The 24131-nt window shown below is 37.6% G+C and overlaps 1 protein-coding gene and 1 non-coding gene across 2 annotated transcripts in view; one reads left to right on the top strand and one right to left on the bottom strand.

Moving 5' to 3' along the window:
- The window catches only part of GTF2F2 (general transcription factor IIF subunit 2), a 154816-nt gene that overhangs the window by 18693 nt on the left and 111992 nt on the right, over positions 1 to 24131 (top strand). The window lies entirely within an intron of this gene.
- LOC123818994 lies at positions 1631 to 1760 on the bottom strand. Its single transcript, XR_006785754.1, has one exon. It is a non-coding gene; the product is annotated as a small nucleolar RNA SNORA66 (small nucleolar RNA).

Genomic DNA, 24131 nt, shown 5'->3' with positions numbered 1-24131 from the left:
AGGAAACCGGGGCTCAAATTAACAATTTGGAACAAAAGGAACAAATAAACATTCAACCAGAACAGAATGAAGAAACACAAATTCAAAAAAAAAAAAAAATGAGAGGCTTGGGAACCTCTGGGACAACTTTAAACATTCCACCATTTGAATCATAGGGATGCCAAAAGGAGAAGAGGAAGAGCAAGAAATCAAAAACTTAATTGAATAAATAATGAAGGAAAACTTCCCCAATCTGGCAAAGGAAATAAACATAAAAGTCAAGTAATCTCAGAGTCTCAAACAAGAGCACACCAGCACACCGCAATTACATTACTCAAGATTAAAGATAAGGAGAGAATCTTAAAAACAGCAAGAGAAAAGGAGACAGTTACCTGCAAAGGAGTTCCCATAAGACTATCAGCTGATTTCTCTAAAGAAACCTTACAGGCAAGAAGGGGCTGGAAAGAAGTATTCTAAGTCATGAAAGGCAAGGACCTACATCCAAGATTGCTGTATCCAGCAAAGCCATTAATTTAGAGTGCAAGAACAGATAAAGTGCTTCCAAGACAGCATAAAGCTAAAGGAGTTCATCATCACCTAGCCCTTGTTGTATGAAATGTAAAAGGGATTTATCTAAGGAAAAGAAGATCAAAACTATGAACAGTAAATTGACAACAAGCTCAGAACTGTCAACAACCAAACCTGAAAAACCTAAAACGAAGTAACCAAACAGCTAGAACAGGAACAGAATCCCAGAAATGGAGATCACATGGAGGGTTATCAGTTGGGAGGTAGAGAAGGGAGAATGGGGGAAGTGACAGGTAATAAGAAACATAATTGGTAGGTACAAAATAAACAGGAGGAGGTTAAGAATAGTGTAGGAAATGGAAGCCAAAGAACTTACATATAAGACCCATGGACATGCTCTAAAGGGGGGAGAAGCTGGAGGGGTATTAGGTGGAGGGGGATGAAGGGGAGAAAAAAATGGGATAACTGGGATAGCATAACCAATAAAGTATACTTAAAAAGTTACTTTTTAGCCCTGGCTGGCGTAGCTCAGTGGATTAGCGCGGGCTGCAAACCAAAGTGTCGCAGGTTCGATTCCCAGCCAGGGTACATGCTTGGGTTGCAGACCATAACCCCCAGCAACCGCACATTGATGTTTCTCTGTCTCTCTCTCTCTCTGTCTCTCTCTCTCTAAAAGTGAATAAATAAATAAAAAAAAGTTACTTTTTAAAAGATCCTCATTAGAAAATATGTTTATTGATTTTAGAGAGAGAGAGAGATGGAGGGTGGGCGAGAAAGAGACACATTGCGAGAGAAATACACCAATTCGTTGTCTCCCGTATGCGCACCTACCAGTGACCTGGCGACCAAACCCAGAACCTAGGCTTGTGCCCTGACTGGGGATCAAACTTGCACCTTTTGGTGGACGGGAGGATGCTTCAATTAGCTGACCATCGGGCCAGGGCTTAAAAAATTACTTTTTAGGCTCTTCATTTCTTTTTAATAGTGCAACGGGTCAATAAAACAGGGAATTTTCTAAGAAAAATTAAAACCTACTTGAGTTTATTATGTTGAATTTATTTTTAATATTTTTAGTCTTTGTTATATTTTTGCATGGCCCATTTTCTTTTCTTTTTTTTTTTAACACTGTCCTAGGATAGAATGGACCACCTCAGTAGCTTCTGAGGCCAATACATTTCTATCACCACAATTACTTTAGCAAACCTGGTTCCCTTCACTTCTGCAACATGACGCAGAGTTAGTGAAGCATGGCCCATTTTCAACCAATTTTTCTAGTGATTCAATTCCACATATTTGGTGGGGTGGAATTAGAAGAGACTTATGATATGTTTTACAATGCTTTCTCCTTAACTAAAACAATCTGTGTCACCCTTCCTCTAAAATAAATAAATATATCCTTGGATAAATATTTTATTTAATCTTTTAAAAATATTTTGTTATTTGTGTTATTACAGTTGTCCCAGTTTTTCCCCCTTTGACCCCCTCCACCCACCCTTCTTCCCATTCCTACAGTCAGTCCCTTCACCATGTCTGTGTCCTTGGGTCATGCATATATGTTCTTTGACTACTCCCTTCACCATCTTTCACACAGTCCCCACCTCCCCTCCTCTCCTCTCACAGCTGTCAGTCTCCATGTTTCTATGCCTCCGATTCTGTTTTGTTTCTTAGTTTATTTTGTTCATTAGATTCCACTTATAAGTGAGATCATATGGTATTTGTGTTTCATTGACTGGCTTATCTCACTTAGTAAAATAGACCCCAGTTCCAACCAGGCTGTCCCAAAAGGTAAGAGTTCCTTCTTTTTTTGTTGTTGTTGTGCAGTACTCCATTGTTAAACATACCATTGCTTTTATATCCACTTATTTATTGATGGGCATTTGGGCTTGCTTCCAAATCTTGGCTATTGTAAATAATGCTTCTATGAATGTAGGGGTGCATATATTCTTTTGAATTGGTGTTTTGCACTTCTTAGGACATATTCTCAGAAGTGGAATTGCTGGATTATAAGGCAGTTCCATTTTTAAGTTTTTTAGGAAACTCCATACTGTTTTCCAGGGTGGCTGCACCAGTCTGCATTCCCACCAACAGTGTACTAGGGTTCCATTTTCTCCATATCCTTGCCAGCACATGCTGTTTGTTGATTTATTATAGCCATTCTGACAGGTGTGAGGTAATATCTCATTGTGGTTAATTCGCATCTCTCTGATGGCTCATGATGAGCATTTTTTTTTTAATATGTCTATGGGCCCTCTGTATGGCCTCCCTGGAGAAGTGTCTGTTCAGGTCCTTTGTCCATTTTTTAATTGTATTTGTCTTCCTGGTGTTGAGTTGTGTGACTTCTTTACATCTTTCAGAGATTAAACCCTTGTCTGATATATCATTGGCAAATGTGTTCTCCCATACAGTGGATTCCCTTTTCATTTTGATGATGCTTTCTTTAGCTGTGCAGAAGCTTTTTAATTTGCTGTAGTCCCACCTATTTATTTTTTGTTTCTCTTTCCCCAGGATATATATCAACAAAAATATTGCTCTTCAAGATATCTGAAACTTACTGCCTACTTTTTCCTCTATAATTTTTACAGTATCACGAATTATATTTAAGTCTGTTATCCATTTTGAGTTTATTCTGGTGTATGGTGTAAATTGGTGGTTTAGTTTCTTTTTTTTTTTTTTGCAAGTACTAGTCCACTTCTCCCAGCACCATTCTCTATTTTATTCTCTTGCCTCCTTTGTTAAATATTAGTTGACCATAAAGATGTGAGTTTTATTTCTGATCTCTCTATTTCGTTCCATTGATCTATGTGTCTGTTTTTTTGCCAGTACTGTTTTGATTAAAGTGACCGTATAGTACAGTTTGGTATCAGGTGTTGTGATCCATCCAACTTTGTTCTTCTTTCTCAGGATTGCTTAGGCTATTTGGGGCCTTTTTGGTTCCATAAATTTTTGGAATATTTGTTCTAGATCTGTGAAATATGCCATTGGTATTTTATTTTTTAAATTTTTTAAAAAAGATTTTATTTACTTTTAGAGAGAGGGGGAGGGAGGGAGATAGAGAGGGAGAGAAACATCAGTGTGTGGTTGCCTTTTATGTGCTCCCTACTGGGGACCTGGTCCACAACCCAGGCATGTGCCCTGACTGGGAATCAAACCAGCATCCCTTTGGTTCGCAGGCTGCCACTCAATCCCCTGAGCCACACCAGCCAAGTCTCATTGGTATTTTAATAGGAATTTCTTTGAATCTATTGATTGCTTTGGGTATTATGGACATTTTAATGATGCCAATTCTTCCAATCCATGAACATGATATGGGCTTTCACTTATTTGTATCTTCCTCTGTTTCTTTCTTCCGTATCCTATAGTTTTCCAAAGATAGCTCTTTTACCTTCTTGGTTAAATTTATTCCTAACTACCTAATTTTCTTTTTCTTTTTTTTTCTGTTGCAGTAGTAAAAGAGGTTGTTTTCTTAGTTTCTCTTTCTGATTGTTCATTATTTGTGTATAAGAATGCCAGTGATTTCTGAGTATTGATTTTGTATCCTGCTACTTTGCCTAATTCATTTATTATATCTAGTAGTTCTTTGGTGAAGCCTATATGGTTTTTTGTGTACACTGTCATGTTGTTTGTGAATGACAGTTTTACTTCCTCTTTTCCACTTTGGCTTCCTTCTGTTTCTTCTTCTTTGATCACTGTGGTGAGGCTTTCCAGTACTATGTTGAATAAGAGTGGTGAAAGTGGACATCCTTGTCTTGTTCCTGATCTTAAGGGAGAAGCTTTTAGTTTTTGCCCATTGAATATGAAGTTGGCTGTAGGTTTTTTGTATATGTCCATTGATGCAGACTCCAACCAGTGGGGTCCTTAGTGTTGTGGATGCAACAAATTCACAGGGACTGCAGTAGTCCTGTAAAGAAAAAGGGATGGCATGGCCACTCTGAGTGAGAGAGTGCCCTGACCCTTACCTGGACAGGCTTTTATTGCTTTCTGGGAGCACTGCTTCAAAGAAGGTTCTCATTCATTATGCTTAGATTTGCTTTAGGTGAGTACTTTTTACAGATATCAAAGAAAAGGATGTTGCTGATTACTTCTTATGGATAACAAAGAAAAGGATGTTGCGAATGCAAGGGGAAAAGTGGTTGAATTGGTTACACTCTGTCCTCAGGAGGTTTAGCATAGACTTTAGGAAGTTATTTCAAAGATAAGCATTAACCATTTGCTGCCTTAACTCACGGTGAGGAAGTTTTAGCAAAAGCAACCTAGATATAATGCATACCTGGTTCCCCATGGGAAAGCCAATCTGTGTGCCTGGCTCATGTGTGCCACCTTGCACCTGTTGGTTTCCCAAACCAGGGCTGAGCTACATTTGCCACTACCATGTGGACAGGTTCCCTATAGGCCTTTATTATTTACATACAACCCATATATTCCCATTTTACTGAGAGTTTTTATCATAAGTGGTTGCTGAATTTTATCGAATGCTTTTTCTGCATCTATTGCTCTGATCATGTGATTTTTACCTTTCATTTTTTTGTTATGTATCACATTTATTGATTTGCAAATATTATACCAACCTTTTATCCCTGGGATAAACCCCACTTGATCATGGTGAATGATCTTTTTAAAGTATTGCTAGATTTCATTTGCTAGTATTTTGTTGAGAATTTTAGTAAATGCTTATCAAGGATATTGGCCTACAGTTTTCTTTATTTGTTGTGCATTTACCTGGTTTTGGAATTGGGAATACTGACCTTGTAAAAGAGCTTGGAAGTCTTCCCTGTTCTGGAATTTTTTTGTAATAGTTTGAAAAGGATAGGTGTTCTTTGAATGAATGGTAAAATTCACTTTTAAAACCATCTAGTCTAGGACTTTTTGTTTGCTGGGAATTTTTTTTATTACTGTTTCAGTTTCATTAGTTGTTAGTCTATTCAGGTTTTCTGCTTCTCCCTGATTTGGTTTTGGAAGATTGTGTGTTTCTAAAAATTTATCCACTTTGCTCAGGTTCTCCAATTTCTTGGTATTTAGTTGTTGATGGTATTTTCTTACAATCTTTGTATTTCTGTGGTATCAGTTTCTTCTCTTTCATTCCTGATTTTATTATTTTTTAAAATGATACTTTATTGATTATGCTATCATGGTTGTCCTGTTCTTTCCCCCTTTGACCCTCTCCACCCAGGGCCTCTCCTTCTCCACCCTGAAGGAGGACAGCTGCAGGGATCTGGCTCGCTGCTGTGTTCTTTTTTCTAAATAATACTTTATTGATTGTTATTATAGTTGTCTTCATTTTTCCTTTGCCTGCCCCCTCTATCCAGCACCCCATACTCCCTCAGGCAATCCCCCCTGCATTGTTCATGTCCATGGATCAGGCATATATGTTCTTGGACTACTCCACTTCCTATATTGTACATTACATCCACAAGGCTATTATGTAACTACCTATTTGTACTTTTTTAAATCCCCTCACCTCTTCTCCCATTGTCCCCTTCCCCCAACTCATCTGGCAGCCTTCCAGTAACTTCTTTTCTCTTGCTTTTAAGAGTCTGTCTTTATCTTTAACCTTTGGCCTTTTAACAGTTATGTGTCTTGGAGTTGTAACTCTGTGTATTCATCATAATTGGGACTCTCTGTGCTTCGTGGACTTCCATGTCTATCTCCTTTGCCAAATTTGGGAAGTTTTCTTACACTAGTGTTTCAGATAGATTTCCAATTTCTTGCTCTTTTTTTTTTTTTCTCCTTCTGGCACCCCTATGAAGAGAATGTTGGACTTCTTGAAGTTGGCCCAGAGGCTGTTTATACTATCCTCATTTTTTTTATGATACTTTTGTTGTTGTTGTTCTGTGTGGTTGCTTTTTGCTTCCTTATGTTCCAAATCATTGATTTGATTCTTGGCTTCATTCACTCTACTGTTGTTTCTCTGTAAATTGTTTTTTATTTCAATTAGTGTATCCTTTGTTTCTGACTGGGTCTTTTTATGTTGCTAAGGTCGTTACTAAGTTCCAGAGCATCCTTATAACGAGTGTTTTGAACTCTGCATTTGATAGATTCCTTATCTGCATTTTATTTAGCTCTTTTTCTGGAGTTTTAATCTGTTCTTTCACGTGGACCATGTTTCTCTGTCTCTCTATTTTGGCAGCCTCCTTGTTTCTATGTATTAGGTAGAACTTCTTTGAGTGGCCTTGGTAGAGTGGCCCAATGTAGTAGGTATCCTGTAAGATCCAGTAGCACAGCCTCCGCTATTACCCAAGCTGAGTACTGGAGGTGCACCCTTTGGTTGGTCTGAGTACACACACCTTCCTCTTGTAGTTGAGCCTTGGTTGCTATTTAAAGATCATTGGGAGGGATTTACCCAGACTAGTGAGTTGCAAGGATTGGCTGTGACCGCTGACCACCACCCTCCTCCCTCTATGGAGGATCAGTTATGCAGGGACCGGGTGATGGTGCTCCTGTGTGGTCTGTAGTTGTCCATTGAGTGAGTTGGCTTCTGGGCACAGGTGGCAAACAGAAGGCTCATGGACTGAATCTGGCCCTCCCCCTTGTTTTATCTGGCCCGGCACCCTATTTCTACTCAGCAGTATCACTGAGCTTCTTGCCCCCAGTTAAAGAGTGGTTACATTTATACAGTCCTAAAATTACATTTGGCCCTTTGAAGACAACCGTGAGGCTGTGTAGCCTGCAGTGAAAATGAGTTTGACACCCCTGCCCTAGGCTTTACTGGATGGTGCAGGCCAAGTTCAGCTCCCACCTGGCTTTTCCCCAGTGGACACTGCCTGAGCTGTAAAGAAATCTGAGATGGCTGCTACTTGTGCTGGGATTTGAGATTCCCAGGTGAAGCCAAACTGTGACTCTAATATGGCTACTGCTAGGGTTCTTAAAGCCGGGTGTTGCTTGTTTGATAGGATTTAGGAGTCAAGACTAGCCAATCTTATGGGAAAGCAGCTTGGGTGGGCCCATAAGTTGGGTGGGGCAGAGCTTCTGTGGATTTCCTAGGTGGGTCACACAGTGTTAGCCAGGTTGATAGTGTCTTAGATTTGGTACCAGCCTACCTGCTGTGTGTAGGGGAGGGCTCAGCAAAGGGACAATTACCTCTGCTCGCCCCAGTGCCAAACACTTCAGTCTCTCCCTGTGTACCACTGGTGCCCTTCAAGCTGCCATCCCGGTCTTGGAGCTCAGAGGGAGCTAGTCTGAGTAGGTGAGTCCCTGTGTGGGTTCCCCAAGAGGAACTGCTTAGGGCTCTAGCAGACTCCTCCACCAAATCAGTCCCTGCTGGTTTTCACAGCTAGAAGTTGTGGGGACTTACCGTCGTAGCACTGGAATCCTAGTCTGGGGGTACTGGTGTTGGTCTGGGACTCCCCACTCCCAAGGTATCCCTCCTGAATTTTTTTCTACGTGGGTGTGAGTCCAGCGTGTTCCATGTCTGAGCCCATCCTACCAGTCTGGATGGATGTGGTTTCTTCAGTTCCATGGTTGTCACACTTCCATTCAACCCAATTTCTGACATTGCCGAGTGATAGTTCTATATTTTAGTTGCAATTTTGATGTGATTGTGTAAGGAAGTGAACCATGTCTGCCTATGTCACCATCTTGACTGGAAGCCTCCCTGATTTTATTAATTTGTGTCCTCCCTCTCTCTGTTTCTTGATGAGTCTGGTTAAAACTTCATAAATTTTGTTTATCTTTTCAAAGAAACAGCACCTGGATTTATTGACCTTTTGATTTTTTTTTTTAAGTCTTTAGTCATTTTTCCCCTCTGATCTTTATTATTTCCATCCTTCTACTCTGGGCTTTGTTTGTTGTTGTTGTTGTTTTTCCTAGTTCTTTTAGGTGCACAGATTGCTTATTTTAGATTTTTCTTCTTGAGATAGGCCTGTAATGCTGTGAACTTCCCTCTGAGGACTGCTTTCACTGTGTCCAAAAGGTTTGGGTTGTTGTGTGTTCATTTTCATTTGTTTCCAGGTACTTTCTGGTTTCTTCCTTAATCTCCTTGATGACTCATTTATTATTTAATAATGTGCTATTTAGTCTCTCTATACTTGAATATTCTTGAGTTTTTTAATTGAGGTTGATTTCTTGTGATTGTGATCTGAGAAAATGCTTGGTATTTTCAATTTTCTTGAGTTTTCTGAGACTTATTTTCTGTCCTACCATGTGACCATGTGGTCTGTCTTTGAGAATGATCAATGTGCACTTGAGCAAAATGTGTATTCTACTGCTTTGGAATAAAATGTTCTGTAAATATCAGTTAAATCCATTTGATCTAGTGTGTCATTTATGGTTACTGTTTTCTTGTTGATTTTTTTTGTCAGAAGACCTATTCATTGGTTACAGTGGGTTGTTAAAATCCCCTACAATGCCGTCAATCTCTTCCTTAAAGTCCTGTATGGTTTTCTTTATATTTTTAGGTGCTTGTTTATTGGGTGCATATATGTTTACAAGGGTTATATCCTCTTGTTGAATTGATCCCTTTAGTGTTACGTAGGGACCTTCTTTGTCTTTTGTGATGGTCTTTGTTTTGAAGTCTGTTTTGTTAGGTGTAAGTATTACTGCCCTAGCTTTTTTTCATCTCTATTTGCATGAAGTGTTTTTTTCCACCTTTTAACTTTCAGTCTGTGTAAATTTTTTGTTCTGAGGTGGGGCTCTTGTAAAAAGCATATATGGTCCTATTTTCTTATTCATTGTGCTACCCTATATGTTTTGATTGGAGCATTTAGTCCATTCACATGTAAGGTTATTATTGATAGGTACTTATCCATTGCCATTTTATTCCTTTACACCTATGTCCTCTCTATATATACAGTGGTACCTTGTTCTCATAGTTACTTTGTTCCAAAACTTGTGATGAATGCCAAAACCAATAAGTACGTCTATTTTGTACCTATCTATCATGCTTCTTATTCTCTGTACCTTTCCCCCATTCTTCCCCCTCCCTGCTGATAACCCTCCATGTGGTCTCCATTTCTTTGATTCTGTTCCTGTTCTAGTCGTTTGCTTAATTTTTGTTTTTTTAGGTTTGGCTGTTGATAGTTGTGGGTTTGTTGTCATTTTACTGTTCATAGATTTTGATCTTCTGTTTCTTAGATATGTAAGTCCCTTTAACATTTCATATAATACGGACTTGGTGATGATGAACTCCTTGAACTTGACCTTATTTGGGAAGCACTTATCTGCCCTTCTATTCTAAATGATAGCTTTGCTGGATAGAGTAATCTTGGATGCAGGTCCTTGCTTTTCATGACTTGGAATACTTCTTTCCAGCCCCTTCTTGCATGAAAGTTTTCTTTTGAGAAATCAGCTGATAGCCTTATAGGAATTCCTTAATAGGTAACTCCTCTTGCTGCTTTTAAGATTGTCTTTGATCTTGCATAACTTAATTACAATGTGCCTTGGTGTGCTCCTCCTTGGGTCCAATTTCTTTGGGACTGTCTGGGCTTCCTGGACTTCCTGGAAGTCTATTTTCTTCACCAGATTAGGGAAGTTCTCCTACATTATTTGTTCAAATAAGTTTTTGATATCTTGCTCTTCCTTTTCCCCTTCTGGCACTCCCATGATTTGGATGTTGAAACATTTAAAGTTGTCCCAGAGACCCCAAAGCCTCTCTTTTTTTTTTTTTTCTTCATTCTTGTTTTGTCATTCTGTTTTCATTTGGATGCTTATTTTTTTCCTTTTGTTCCAAATTGTTTATTTGAGTCCTGGTTTCCTTCCCTTCAGTGTTGGTTCCCTGTATATTTTGCTTTATTTCACTTTGGGTAGCTTTCATTTGTTCCTTCATCTTGCAACTGAGCTCAACCAATTCTGTGAGAATCCTGATTACCAGTGTTTTGAACTCTGCATCAAATAGGTCATCTGTGTCTTCCTTGTTTAGTTATTTTTCTGGAGTTTTGATTCATTCTTTCACTTGGACCATATTTTTGTCTTGGCATACCTGTTACATGGGAGGGGCGGAGCCTTAGGTAATCACAGGGCTGGGCAACCTTCTTTGCTGTCTTGTGGCGCTGTGAGGAAGGGGTCAGAGAAGGAAAGATGGCACTTGCTCTGTTCTCTTATTTTCCATCACTTCCCTCACTTCCCATAAGCAGTTTGTGCCCTTTAGGTGCTGATTTGCAGGCAAGTGGGTTTGTTCTTGTTTTAGGTCCCTGTGGGTCTTTAGCCTACTCTCCTGTGAGGCTGGAAGTTTCTCCCTCTGCTGCCTCAACCCCTACGGATCTTTTCCTCAGAGTGTGGTTTTGAGTCTTTAGTTTCCTGTGCTGAAACCCAGGGAGGGTTTCCTGGTCCATCTGGCTTGTCTGCAAGCGAATGTAGGGTTGCTTGTGTGGTTCACCAGCCACTGCCTTGCCTACCCGGTCCTCTCGCTGCTGCCTTGCCGTGTCCTCTCCACCCTACTACCCATATTTGTTCCTCCTACCTTCTGGTTGAATGTTTCTTCAACTCCTTGGTGGTTGGACTTTTATGCAAATGTTTTTCTGGCACTTCTGGTTGTTCTTTGTTTTTAAATCGGTTGTTTTCCTTCTTTTGGTTGTGCAGGGAAGTGAAGTGTTCTGTCTACACCTCCATCTTGGCTCCCTCTTCTTAAAGGTACTTCTTAAAAGTGGTTTTTTAAGTAGGTTGACTGTTAGTGACAGATACGGGCTTTCATGCAAAGTTAGTAGTCTTTTTCTTATGACATTTGAAGTTCAAAATTAAAATATTAAATTCCTTTGTTCCCCACTTTATTTCTTGCTCATTATATGTAGATTTTTTGCAAGATGATCCTTTTACTTTCTCTTTGCTAATCAGATTAGTTTAGCACTGTGTGCTGTGTCACTTGGCTAGCCACTGTATACGTTATAATAAGATATGTTCCTGAGATTACATAGTAGCTGAGATAACTGGATGTGAGGATTTACTTGGTAGTGGCCTGCCTTACTTTCAAGCTTGAATTTGGTAACATACACCAGTATACATAGGTCTTACAATGTATTTGTATTTGAAGAAAAATATATATATGGGAATGTTCTTTAATGCTGAATTACCAGTCATTTTGAAAACTGAACTGATACTGTAGAACTTATCATCTGCCTTGTATGGTATTATTCTGCAAGTGTGGTAAGTGAAGCATAAGCAAAAGTAATATTTTCATTTTAACTTGAATTTTCGAGTGCTTATGGGAAACATTACCTTGGTGCATATCTCATTTGTTGAGACTAGGATATTAGATATATAATTTTCAGAGGTTTGAGTTAACCTTTATGTATCTGTGTGCATGCTTTTTGGCATTCAAACTATAGTTGCTTTCTTCTTTGTTGAATTTTCTTATCATTGCTTTTAAACATGAATTACAGTGTGTTGCCTAAATTATCCCATATGCATATTACTAGTTGCTGTGCAGTGGGTTTGAGATTTTATTTAGCCTTCTGTCATAATTGTAATTACTTTTTAAAGATTTTATTTATGTATTTTTAGACAGGGGAAAGGAGGGAGAAAGAGAGGAAGGGAAACATCATTGTGTGGTTGCCTCTTGCATGCTCCCTACTGGGGACCTGGCCAGCAACCCAGGCATGTGCCTTGACTGGGAATTGAAAGGGTGACCTTTTGGTTTGCAGGTCAGCGCTCAATCCACTGAGCCACACCAGCCAGGGCATAATTGTAATTATTTTTATATTACTGTAGTACATTGGCTCTGAAATGTTTTGATCTAGGACTCCTTTATACCTTATTTGTTGATATAAATAACACTTTTATTTTTAAAACTATTTCCCTCCCAAAAATTAGTGTGAAGTGTGACACTTTGAAAATCTCATAACCAGCTTAAAAGACAAGCTGGATTCTCGTATGTGCTTCTGGAATCAGTAGTTCCAGTAATCAGTAATATTGGAATCAGTATTAGCAGTGTTATTTTGGCTGAAGTTTTGATGATAATCTGACCTCTTGCATGTACATAGTTGGAAAAGAGAAGAACACTTACTAGCATTTTCAGATAATTGTGGATATTCATCTTTTCACACTATACCAAACTACAAGTGTTAGTTTCTTACAGGTGAGTTGAAATAGAGTCTGAAACCCTATCAGTGGACTTTTTGTACTGTTACATTGAAATCCACTGGTTTTATCTTGTACTTTGAATGGATCTTTCACTTATGTTTTTAAAATAATATTACATGTCCATTATTTGGTGAATATCGAGTCACTGAATTATGCAGTTCTGCCATGTGTTGGCATGTTCCATTGTATAGTATCAAAATTTTGTATTCATTAACACCATTGAATTAACTGGAAAGTCTTTAAGTATTGGAGGGCTGTCAAGCTTATGGTCGTCGGTAAAAGTTTTTCAGAATTTCTGATTTTGACTTCAGTGTTTGAATTTTATTGGCAAGAAATACTGAATACTGTTTGCTGTTTTCTTTGAAAAGATGGGTGTATTCCATTTATTTTTGAGAAAGTAATACCCAAGTCTGAATAACCATAGTTTGTCTCTCAATCATTTTTTAAAATAAAAATGGTCTTCCTGAAAAAAGAAGCTACTTAAGCTCCTGACTCAAACAATGACACAAATGCTTTTTTGCTTTTTTTTTTTTTTTGACACAGGCATCCTCTGTTTGTATCCAGCAGAAGTGTTTTATATGCAGAATGTTAAAGAATGTGTCTCAAGGGTCAGAATTGAATTAAAACAATTTTTATTGTTCATCAAGAACATGTTTAAGTGAAACTGGGGCCCCCCCCCTTTTTTTTTTAATCCTCACTCAAGGATATGCTCATTGACTTTAAAGAGAGAAAGTTAGGGATTGAAGAGGGGAGAGAGAGAGAGACAGAAACATCAATGTGAGAGAGAAACATTGATCAGTTGCCTACTGTATGCATTCCAGCCAGGCATTGAACCTGCAATCTGGGTGTTTACCCTGACCTGGGGATTGAACCTACAACCTTTTGGTGTAAGGGATGACGTTCCAACCAACTGATCCACCTGGATAGGACTGGCCCTGTTTTTAAAACCTCAAGTGGGAAGTAGTAAAGAATACAGTAGTACAGTTTGATACCACTGCCTCAATTTGTGGAGGCCCCAGAAGTTTTACCAGCATTGCTTTTTCACCATCATTATGCAGGTAGCAGTGAAAAGAGCAATTGAGTGTTTTAATGAAAATAGTTTGACTTTGTTGGACACCCAGATGATCTTGAGGACTCCTCCATAGACTTTACTCTGAGCAATGCTGGTTTAGTGTGCTGTAATGAGAAAAGTTGCCGGTTCCATCTTGAGGTATCTTATGTGTTGATTTTTTTTTTTTTTATTGGCTATAGACTCCTCCCTCCAGTGCTTCTTAGGACAGCACCATTGATAGCAATGTTCTTGTTGGTGGATATATTAGGAGTTGAATATATACATTTTTTACTGGATTTGAGCCTCTGTTAAACTATTTCCTTTAAGTATTTATTTATTACACTTGGTGTATGACCTGCCTTCACATATATTATTTAATCTCCCCACAATCCCGAGGGTATCACTTTTAAATTAAATCTCTATTATGTAGATGAGAGAACAAAAGCTCTAAGAGATTGTGTGACTTAGCCCCACTGTATTTCCTTATTATTTAGAAATAAAATTTTAAAACAAGCTTTTTAAAAAGTAGATAACTGAAATACTGCTGTGCCTATGTGAGTGAATGCCTGCTCACTGAGCTCTGATGAAATCTTTAGCAACTCCAGGTTGTCTCTCGCCTGCCTACACCTCCATCGCTGCTGCCTCACAGTCCTATCTGGGCTTTCCAACTTGTAAAGACCTCTGTGGAAGGAATTAGGAAGCTCTGTTTTTTGCTTACTTTGAGTAACAACCATGCTACTGAACATTTGGATTCATACCAGTTTCTGACAATCTTATCCTTGTGAGGAAGAACAAACAAACAAAAATGTATGACTTGAGTATTTTGTATATTTCCTGAACTGCCACCAAGGTTTGTGGCTAATTTCACAGGTTCATCTTTCAGTGTTACTGCCAACTGCCTAAACCATGTCTACTCTTTGAAAAATTAAGCCTAATAATAGAAAATGTTTCCTGTTCACTGGCTGGAAGGAGTAAAAGACATGTTTTCATATTCAGGTATGCATGCATAACTACATGGTTCATGTGTATACTGTAGCTTTAGAAATTGGATAAAGGTGAGGAGGAGAAAAAAAATATGGAAGTATAGAGAATAGCGTAATCTTTGGCCAATAGCTATATTTTATAATTATTGACATTTGCCTTTTTTTTTTAAGAAATAAAAACACTTTAGATAGTTGACATTCCATTTTCCTTTTCTGGTTACACCCACACCTCCTTTTGCAAAGGTAATCATCATCCTGCAGTTAGTTTTATTATTGTGACTCATTGTGATGGGTCTGCAATTGCCTACAACAAAACCTTTCAATTTAATTGGAGGAAACCAACAGCATTTTTAGAGATGGTTTAAGCATTGGCATTGAAATTTCTGGCAATTACAGAAGTTCACTGCGTGAATTGAATAGAAATTCTTTTTAGTATAGGGTTATATCTTGACAAGCCTTTTTTTGTTTGTTTCTGATGCTTCTTTAGTACACAATTTTTAAAAAAAATTCCTGAATTTTATCATTGCTTGTATGATCCAAAGTTATTGAGAAACTTTAAAATTCAGTCCTATATTGCCTGGTGAGAAAAACTGATTCATCAATGAAGAGTGTAAAAAGATGTTTGATATCTGTTTTACCCTTGGCACCATGTGTTTTTTATTTTGGTAATGTAGTCTCTTCTATACCTTTATTGTAAATAAAGGTACTGACTCTGTGAATTAGATAATATTTGTAGTATTATTCCTCAGAAGACTTGATATGTAATTTATGCAAGGAATTTATATGTAATTTATGGCACACTTGTTTTTTCCTTAGTTTTAGTCCTTTAGTTAATAATATGGCCTAAACTTCCGATTTCAGTACTCATGAATTTCACTTAAATATTATTGCTGAAAATTTACTGAAGTTTGGGTTGTGATTTCTGTTAACTTTAAATTTGACCTCTGTTCTATATATCCTTGTTTATTATTTTTTTGGAGAATGTTACAAAGTATCCTTTAAGTTTTTACCTTTATTTTATGTTGTATATTTGCCCATTCCTAAAATTCTGTGATGCTCAGCTGTATTTTTCTTTTCTTTTAATTTTTCATTTTTTTTACCAAACTTGTTCATTTTTTGTTTTATAAAGCAGTTTAGGACAACTTAGGATGTTTTTTTTATCATACCTGAAGGAAATAACAGGCTATAGAAACATGTTTCTTTTCTTTCCCCTTTGATTTTCTATATCTTTTAGGTTATAAAGCTGGTTATTTGTTTTGATTCATGGATACTTAAGATATCTGGAAGAATTTGGCTTCTTTACAAACCAACCTCACCTTAGTAAAATCAAGTTTACAGTGTAACCTACTTACAATATTAAAATGAAGTCATTGAAACAATTTTAATTTTAAAAAATTTACAGTTAAATTTGAGAGTTAAAGGTGAGATCATATGGTATTTGTCCCACACCACTTGGCTTATTTCACTTAGTATAATGCTCTCTAGTTCCATCCATGCTGTTGCAAAGGGTCATAAGCTCCTTTTTTCTCTCTGCTATGTAAAATTCCATTGTGTAAATGTACCATAGTTTTTTAATCTACCCATTTGCTGGTGGGCACTTAGGTTCCTTCCAGCACTTGGCTATTGTAAATTGTGCTGCTATGAACATTGGGGTGCATAGGTTCTTTTGGATTGGTGTTTCAGGGTTCTTAGGGTATAATCTCAGCAGTGGAATTACTGGGTCAAAAGGCAGATCCATTTTTAGTTTTCTGAGGAAGTTCCATACTGTTTTCCACAGTGGCTGCACCAGTCTGCATTCCCACCAACAATGTACTAGGGTTCCCTTTTCTCCACGTCCTCTCAAACCCTTGTTTGTTGATTTGCTTATGATGGCCATTCTGACTGGTGTGAAGTGGTATCTCATTGTGGTTTTAATTTGCATCTCTCTGATGGCTAATTATGCTGAGCATCTTTTTATATGTCCCTGGGCCCTCTGTATGTCCTTCTTGGAGAAGTGTCTATTCAAGTCTTCTGCCCATTTTTTAATTGGGTTTTTTGTCTTCCTGGAGTGGAATCATGTGAGTTCTTGATATATTTTGGAGATCAAACTCTTGTCTGAGGTGTCATTGGCAACTATGTTTTCCTGTACAGTTGGTTCTTTTTCCATTTTAATGATGTTTTCTTCAGCCATGCAGAAGCCTTTTAATTTGATGAGGTCCCATTTGTTTATTCTTTATGTCCCTTGCTTTAGGGGACATATCAGTGAAAATACTGCTGCATGGAATGTCTGCGATTTTCCTGCCTGTGTTTTCCTCTAGGACTTTTATGGTGTCACAACTAATATTTAAATCTTTTATCCACCTTGAATTTATTTTTGTGTATGGTGTAAATTGGTGATCAAGTTTCATTTTTTTTCATGTAGCTGTATAGATCTCCCAACACCATTTGATGAAGAGGCTATTTTTACTCCATTTTATACTTCTTCTCCCTTTGTCAAATATTAGTTGACTGTAGAGACTTGGGTTTATTTCTGGGCTCTCTGTTCTGTTTCATTGGTCTGTGTGCCTGTTTTTATGCCAGTACCAGGCTGTTTTGATTACAGTGGCCTTGTAATACAGTTTGGTATCAGGTATTGTGATCCCTCCTGCTTTGTTCTTCTTTCTCAAAATTGCTGCAGCTATTCGGGGTCATTTGTGGTTCCATATAAATTTCTGAAATGTTTGTTCTATATCTGTGAAATATGTCATAGGTACTTTAATGGGGATTGCATTCAATCTATAAGTCACTTTGGGAAGTATGGCCATTTTGATGATGTTAATTCTTCTAATCCATGAACACAGTATAGGCTTCCATTTGCTTGTGTGTTCCTCAATTTCTTTCTTCAGTGTTGTATAGTTTTCTGAGTACAAGTTTTTTACCTTTTTGGTTAGGTTTATTCCTAGCACTGGTGATCCTGATGCTCGTAGAATTGATGGAATTTGGTTGCAAATTAGATGAAAAAATGAAGGCTATGCTAAGTGAAATGAAGGAAAATGCACAGGAAACCAATAGTGATGGGAAGAAAACTGGGACTCAGATCAATGGAGTGGACCAGAAGGAAGAAAGAAACAATCACACAGAAAAGAATGAAGAAATAAGAATTCAAAAAAATGAGGAGAGGCTTAGGAATCTTCAGGACATCTTTAAACATTCCAACATCCGAATTATAGGGATACCAGAAGTAGAAGAGGAAGAGCAACAAGTGGAAAAGTTATTTGAAAAAATAATGAAGGAGAACTTAGGTGGCAAAGGAAATAGACTTCCAGGAAGTCCAGGAAGCTCAGAGTGTGCTAAAGAAGCTGGACCCAAGGAGGAACACACCAAGGCACATTACAATTACATTAGCCAAGGTAAAAATGAAGGAGAGAATCCTAGAAGCAGCAAGAGATAAGGAGATAGTAACCTACAAAGGAGTTCTCATCAGACTGTCAGTTGATTTCTCAAAAGAGACTTTACAGGCAAGAAGGGGCTGGAAAGAAGTATTCCAAGTCATGAAAGGCAAGGACCTACATCCAAGATTGATCTATCCAGCAAAGCTTTCATTTAGAATGGAAGGGCAGATAAAGTGCTTCCCAGATAAGGTCAAGTTAAAGGAGTTTATCATCACAAGCCCTTATTATATGAAATGTTAAAGGGACTTATCTAAGAAAAAGAAGATAAAATACATGTATAGTAAAATGACAGCAAACTCACAATTATTAACAACTGAACCTAAAACAAAAACAAAAGCAAACTAAGCAAACAACTAGAACGGGAACAGAACCACAGAAATGGACATCACATGGAGGTTTATCACTGGGGGTGTGGGAGGAGGAGAGCAGGGGAAAGGTACGGAGAATAACTAGATGGTAAGTAGAAAATAGATGGGGAGGGCGAGAATGGTATGGGAAATGTAGAAGCTAAAGAACTTATGACCCATGGACATGAACTAAAGAGGGGGAATGTGGGTGGGAGAGGGTGTGCAGGGTGGAGGGGAGTGAATGAGGGGGAATGGGACAACTGTAATAGCATAATCAGTAACGTATTTTTTTTTAAAATAAAGCCCTTCTTAATCTCTCAGGGGCTCTAAAACCTAAGGCACATTTCTTTGCCAAACTTCAGTTTCTCTATTTATAAATTAGACATAGTAATGATGAAAGTGCTGGGAAGGTGTTAATGCTCAGTAAATAGTGACCTTTTTTTTTTTCTCGTATTTTATATTATCATTGTTATTGTTGTTGTTATTCTGTAGTATAATATGAACCTCTAATTGTGAGGGACAGGATTTTGAACAGAGATGAGCAACAGACCTAATATAAAGGTCTTAGGCTACAAAGATAGTTTTAAATAATTGTCCAATATAAACATGTTTTTTTGAAAAAATTTTATTTTAATTGTTCAAGTACAATTATTTATCTTTTACTCCCATCTCACCCCAGTCACCCAGCCCTTCCTACTTCTTTCCCCTTTCCACCCACCCCTAGTTTTTGTCCATGTGTTCTTTATACTTGTTCCTGTTTTTAAACAATGAATCTAAAAAGATGAATTGGTTTGGCCTGTATCAACTTACAAAAAATTTTAAAAGAAATCTATTATTAAAGTGAAGCCAAGCAGAAGATATTATTAGTAAGTTCATTGAGGGCTATGTTTAATCCAGAAAGATTGACCAAACAATGCCATTCAACCAATCCTTTCCTTTTGCATTTCCTTAAAGATTAGTGGGGACTAGGTTAGTAGGCATCTTTCTTGAGTGCTTTAGAAGAAGAACATTTCTCTGTCTTCATCCTGTTTGATTATTTAATACCCTCCCCATAAACAACTGGAGCTAAAAGATGCCTCGGTTCCAAGGTAATGGTCAAGTCTTTTTAATTATATTGGTCTTAGTTGACCTCTTTCATTTAGTAGTTTGCCAATATTCAAAATACTTTTTCCTTCCAATGGACTCTTTTACATGTGTGTTTTTGTGTTTAAGTCTTGTAATGACTTATAAATAATTTGCCTTACCTGTGGCTGTGTAAAGTAAGGTTTAAGCAGCAATAACTTTAAATTTTATCTCTTAAAGCTCTGTAGTACAAAAACAACTAGTACTTATTTTGAAGTAAATACGAAATCTATTTGTGGATGAGCAGGTGTTGCCTCTTAAATGATCATCAAATTCAGGTTATATAACCAAAAAGAAAAAATCTATTCATGATTGCCTCAAAAAGAAGAAAATACCTAGGAATAAATCAAACCAAGGATGTAAAAGACCTGTACCTAAAAATTATAAGACACTGCAGGAAGAAAGTGAAGAAGATGCAAATAAGTGGAAACACATGTGTCCATGGATAGGGAGAATTAACATATGAAAATGTCTATACTAACCAAAGTGATCTACAGATTCAATGCAATTGCTATCAATATTCCAATGACATATTTCATAGAACTAAAACAAGTATTTCAAACATTTATATGGAACCACAAAAAGCCCCACACAGCAACAGTGATTCTTAGAAAGAAAAACAAAGTCAGAGGAATCAAGCTAACATCAACCTATACTATAAGGCCTTAGTAGTCAAAACAGCATAGTACTGGCATAACATTGACAAATAGATCAGTGGAACAGAACGGAGAGCCTAGAAATAAACCCACACCTTTATAGCCAATTAATATTTGATAGAGGAAGCAACACATACAATGGGGTAAAGATAGTTTATTCAGTAAATGATATTGGGAAAACTGGACATATATACACAGAAAAATGAAACTAGACCATTTTTTTACACCACACACAAGAATAAATTTAAAATGGATTAAAGCCTTAAATATTAGAGACTTCTGGCCAAGATGGAGGCATAGGTAGATACACTTTGCCTCCTCACACAACCAAAAGAAAGACAACAACAAATTTAAAAACAAAAATCAGTACTACCAGAAAATCTGTTTGGAAGTCCAGCAGCCAAGAAGTTAAAGAAGAAGAGGGACATGGGCAGCTGCAGTAGAGAGGATGTGTGGCAAGGTGGCAGCTGGAGGACCTGGCGTTACCACATTTGTGAGCAGATAAACCAGGAGGAACAACTGTGGAGCGAGACAGACCATGTAACCCAGGGTTCCAGTATGGGGAAATAAAGCCTCAAAACCTCTGGCTGGAAAAATCTGTGGGGGTTGTGGTGACAGGAGAAATGCCCAGCCTCACAGAAGAGTTCATTCAAGAGACCCACAGGGTCCTAGAATGTATACAAAAATCACCCACCCGGGAGCCAACAACAGAAAGGCCCAGTTAGCTTGTGGATAGCATGGGAAGTGACTGAAGGCTGGCGAGAGCTGAGCAAGCAGCATTGTTCCCTCTTGGACCCCTCATGGACATACAGTGCCACAACGCAGTGACGTGGGTTGCCCCTCCCTGGTGAATAACTAAGGCTCTGCCCCTTACAACATAACAGGTGCACCTAGACAAAGAAATATGACCCAATTGAAAGAACAGATCAAACTCCAAAAATAGGACTAAGTGATGAAGAGATAGCCAACTTATCAGATGCACAGTTCAAAGCCCTGGTAATCAGGGTGCTCACAGAAATGATTGAAAATGGTCACAAAATAGGTGAAAAATTGAAGGTTATGCAGCGTGAAATAATAATATGCAATGAACCAACAGTGAAGGGAAGGAAACCGGGACTCATATCAACAGTTTGGAGCAGAGGGAAGAAACATACATTTAACCAGAATAGAATGAAGAAACAAGAATTCAAAATAATGAGGAGAGGCTTAGGAACCTCTGGGAAAACTTTAAACATTCCAGTATTGGAATCATTAGGGTGCCAGAAGGAGACAAGGAAGAGCAAGAAATTGAAAATATAATAAAGGAGAACTTCCCTAATCTGGCAAAGGAAATAGACTTCCAGGAAGTCCAGGAAGCCCAGAGTCTCAAAACAGGTGTAGCCAAGGCAGCATACACCAAGACACATCATAATTACGTTACCCAAAATTAAAGATAAGCAGAGAATCTTAAAAGCAGCAACCCCAAAAAAGAGAGTTACCTACAAAGGAGTTCCCCTAAGACTTTCAGCTGATTTCTCTAAAGAAACCTTGTAAGCAAGAAGGGGCTGGAAAGAAGTATTCAAAGTCATGAAAGACAAGGACCTGTGTCTGAGATTACTCCATCCAGCAAAGCTATCATTTAGAATGGAAGGGCAGATAAAGTGCTTCCAAGACAAGGAAAAGCTAAAGGAGCTCATCAGCACCACACCATTATTATATGAAAAGTTAAAGGGACTAATCTAAGGAAAAGAAAATCAAATCTATGAATAGTAAGATTAGACCAGACTCACAACTAGCAACAAGTGAACCTAAAAACAAAAACAAAAACAAGCTAAGCAAACAATTAGAACAGGAACAGAATCACAGAACAAAAGTTGACTGTGTCTCAGAACTCTGTAAAGTTGTTCCTTTGTTTAATTGATATATAAATACCCTCCCTACCCTGCCCCCATTTTCTTAAAGATATTTTACTTTTTCTTATATGTTCCCGTGGAAGAATGTTTAGTTCCCATTTTTAGAAATCAGTTTGGTGGTAATTCCCAGGTATCTGTTCTTCTGGATTTAATCCAATAATGATTTTGTACCTGAATGAAGAAAATCTACCTGCCTCACAGAGGTTTCTTTCCTGGTTAGATTTATGCCCTGACCTACCAGTTTTCTTGTCTTTTCTGTGGTCATAGCGCCACATGTCTCGGAAGTGGGTTCTCTGTTCTAATTTTTTCCTGCTCCAAACTCACCAAACTGGATTCCCTGTTGGTTAACTTTGGCATACTCCAGTATTTTAAGCTTAGTCTTGACCTAGTCTAATGAGTAGAGCTGCCAACCTTTCTTTTACATCCTCTTGCCCATTTTTAAGGCACATATTCTCTGTTGAGAGTCTCTCATTGAGATTCTGGTTTATAGTCTGAAGGAGGTATCACACAGTGGTTAAAAGCTTGGCACTTTGCAGTTTACTTACTAGCTGTGTGACTGCAGCAAGTTGCTTAACTCTACATGTCTATTTTCTCATTTGTAAAACAGGGTTCTGCCTATCTCTGTCTGTTAGGATTAACAGATGTCCCAAAATAGTGATTAAACATATTTCTCTTTGTAAAGGAAAATCTTGTAAGTCCAGGTCTGAGATGGTGGTTCTATGGTTATCAGCAGCAATCTGCTGTCATTAATTTGTGGCTTTCATCCTGAAATGATACAGAATGACTTCTGCAAGTGTAACCATCACATCTACATTCAAGGCAGCAAAATGGAGCCAATAGGGCAAGGCAAAAAGTCACATTGTTTTGTAACCCTTTGCAGGACCATATCCAAAAGTCACACCCTAGTTTTGCTTATATTAACTCTTGGTCTGAACTTGATAACTTGGCCTCACCTAGCAGCCGCTAGGTGAGGTATGGATCTTGGTATGGTTGCCACACTGAATCAAGGTTGAGTTACTAACAAAGAAGAGAAGTAAGTAACTAGCAGCCTCTGTACCTTGATTTAAAGGAAATAATGCATGTAAATTACCTACTACTGTGCCTGGTACCTAGTAACACCTCAGTGAATGCCAGGCATTTTTGTGATCTCCATTAAAAGGTCAGATTACCAGTATATCCCACTTTTTCTTACACTTTCCACCAATTCATTTTCTTTCCCAGAGGAGTGACATTAATAATGTCTTAATTCTTGAAACTTACAGAGCCAACCATAGATGATTTCTTTGAAGGCAAGAGACATTAGTAATTGTTCACTTGTTGGAAAACCAGTAGTTACTGTAGAAGTGTTTTCAGCTTTTTTTATTTCATTAGGATTTATTAACATCAGTGGAGTTAATATATCTTTTTTAACTTTGATTTTTAAATTATCGGCCATTTTTCTTTCCTATTGTCTTAAAGACCATTGTTTTGATACATGTTCATTTTCTAAAAGATAAAGAATTAAAATTAATTTTACTTAAAAATGTTATATTACAACCTTTAGTTATATTTAAAGTCTTAGTGTGATACTGACTGAAGATGGGAATGATTTCACTTAATGCATAGCATTGACTTCACTAATACCTCAGTACTGTTAGGTTTTTATTTCTAGCTTTGTTATTTTTCTACATCTCATCTAGTGAATTTTACCATACACAATTTTGTTCTATAATAATTAACAAGAGATATAGCATATTTTTCGGACTATAAGATGCACCCCCCCTTTACCCCACATTTTTTGCTTCAAATTCTTTTCCCCTATTTTTTTCCTCGGTGTGTCTTATGGTCTGAAAAATAGACTCACCTAGGTTTTAGAGGAGAAAAATAGGGAGAAAATTTTTTGAAGCAAAAAATGTGGTAAAAAAGTGTGTCCTATAGTCCAAAAAATATGGTAGTTGAACCTCCTTTTTTTGCCTTTTATTAAGTACAGTCAGCCTTATATTCCAAAAATAATAATCTTATTTTATCAAAATCTAAATTTTGATAAGATAGAAAGAAGAGGGGAGGTAAGTATAATTGGGCACTAAAATGACATTTTAAAATAAAGCCTACTTCCAGTTCTCAAGGTAGATGAATATTTATATACTGAATCCCAGTATGTTAGTTTTTTTTGGCTGG

Source organism: Phyllostomus hastatus, unplaced genomic scaffold (genome assembly GCF_019186645.2).
Source record: "Phyllostomus hastatus isolate PE091 unplaced genomic scaffold, TTU_PhHast_1.1 phas_contig_29, whole genome shotgun sequence".
Taxonomy (NCBI): domain Eukaryota; kingdom Metazoa; phylum Chordata; class Mammalia; order Chiroptera; family Phyllostomidae; genus Phyllostomus; species Phyllostomus hastatus.
The sequence above is the reverse complement of the archived record's forward strand: the minus strand, read 5'-3'. Positions and strand labels throughout refer to the sequence as shown.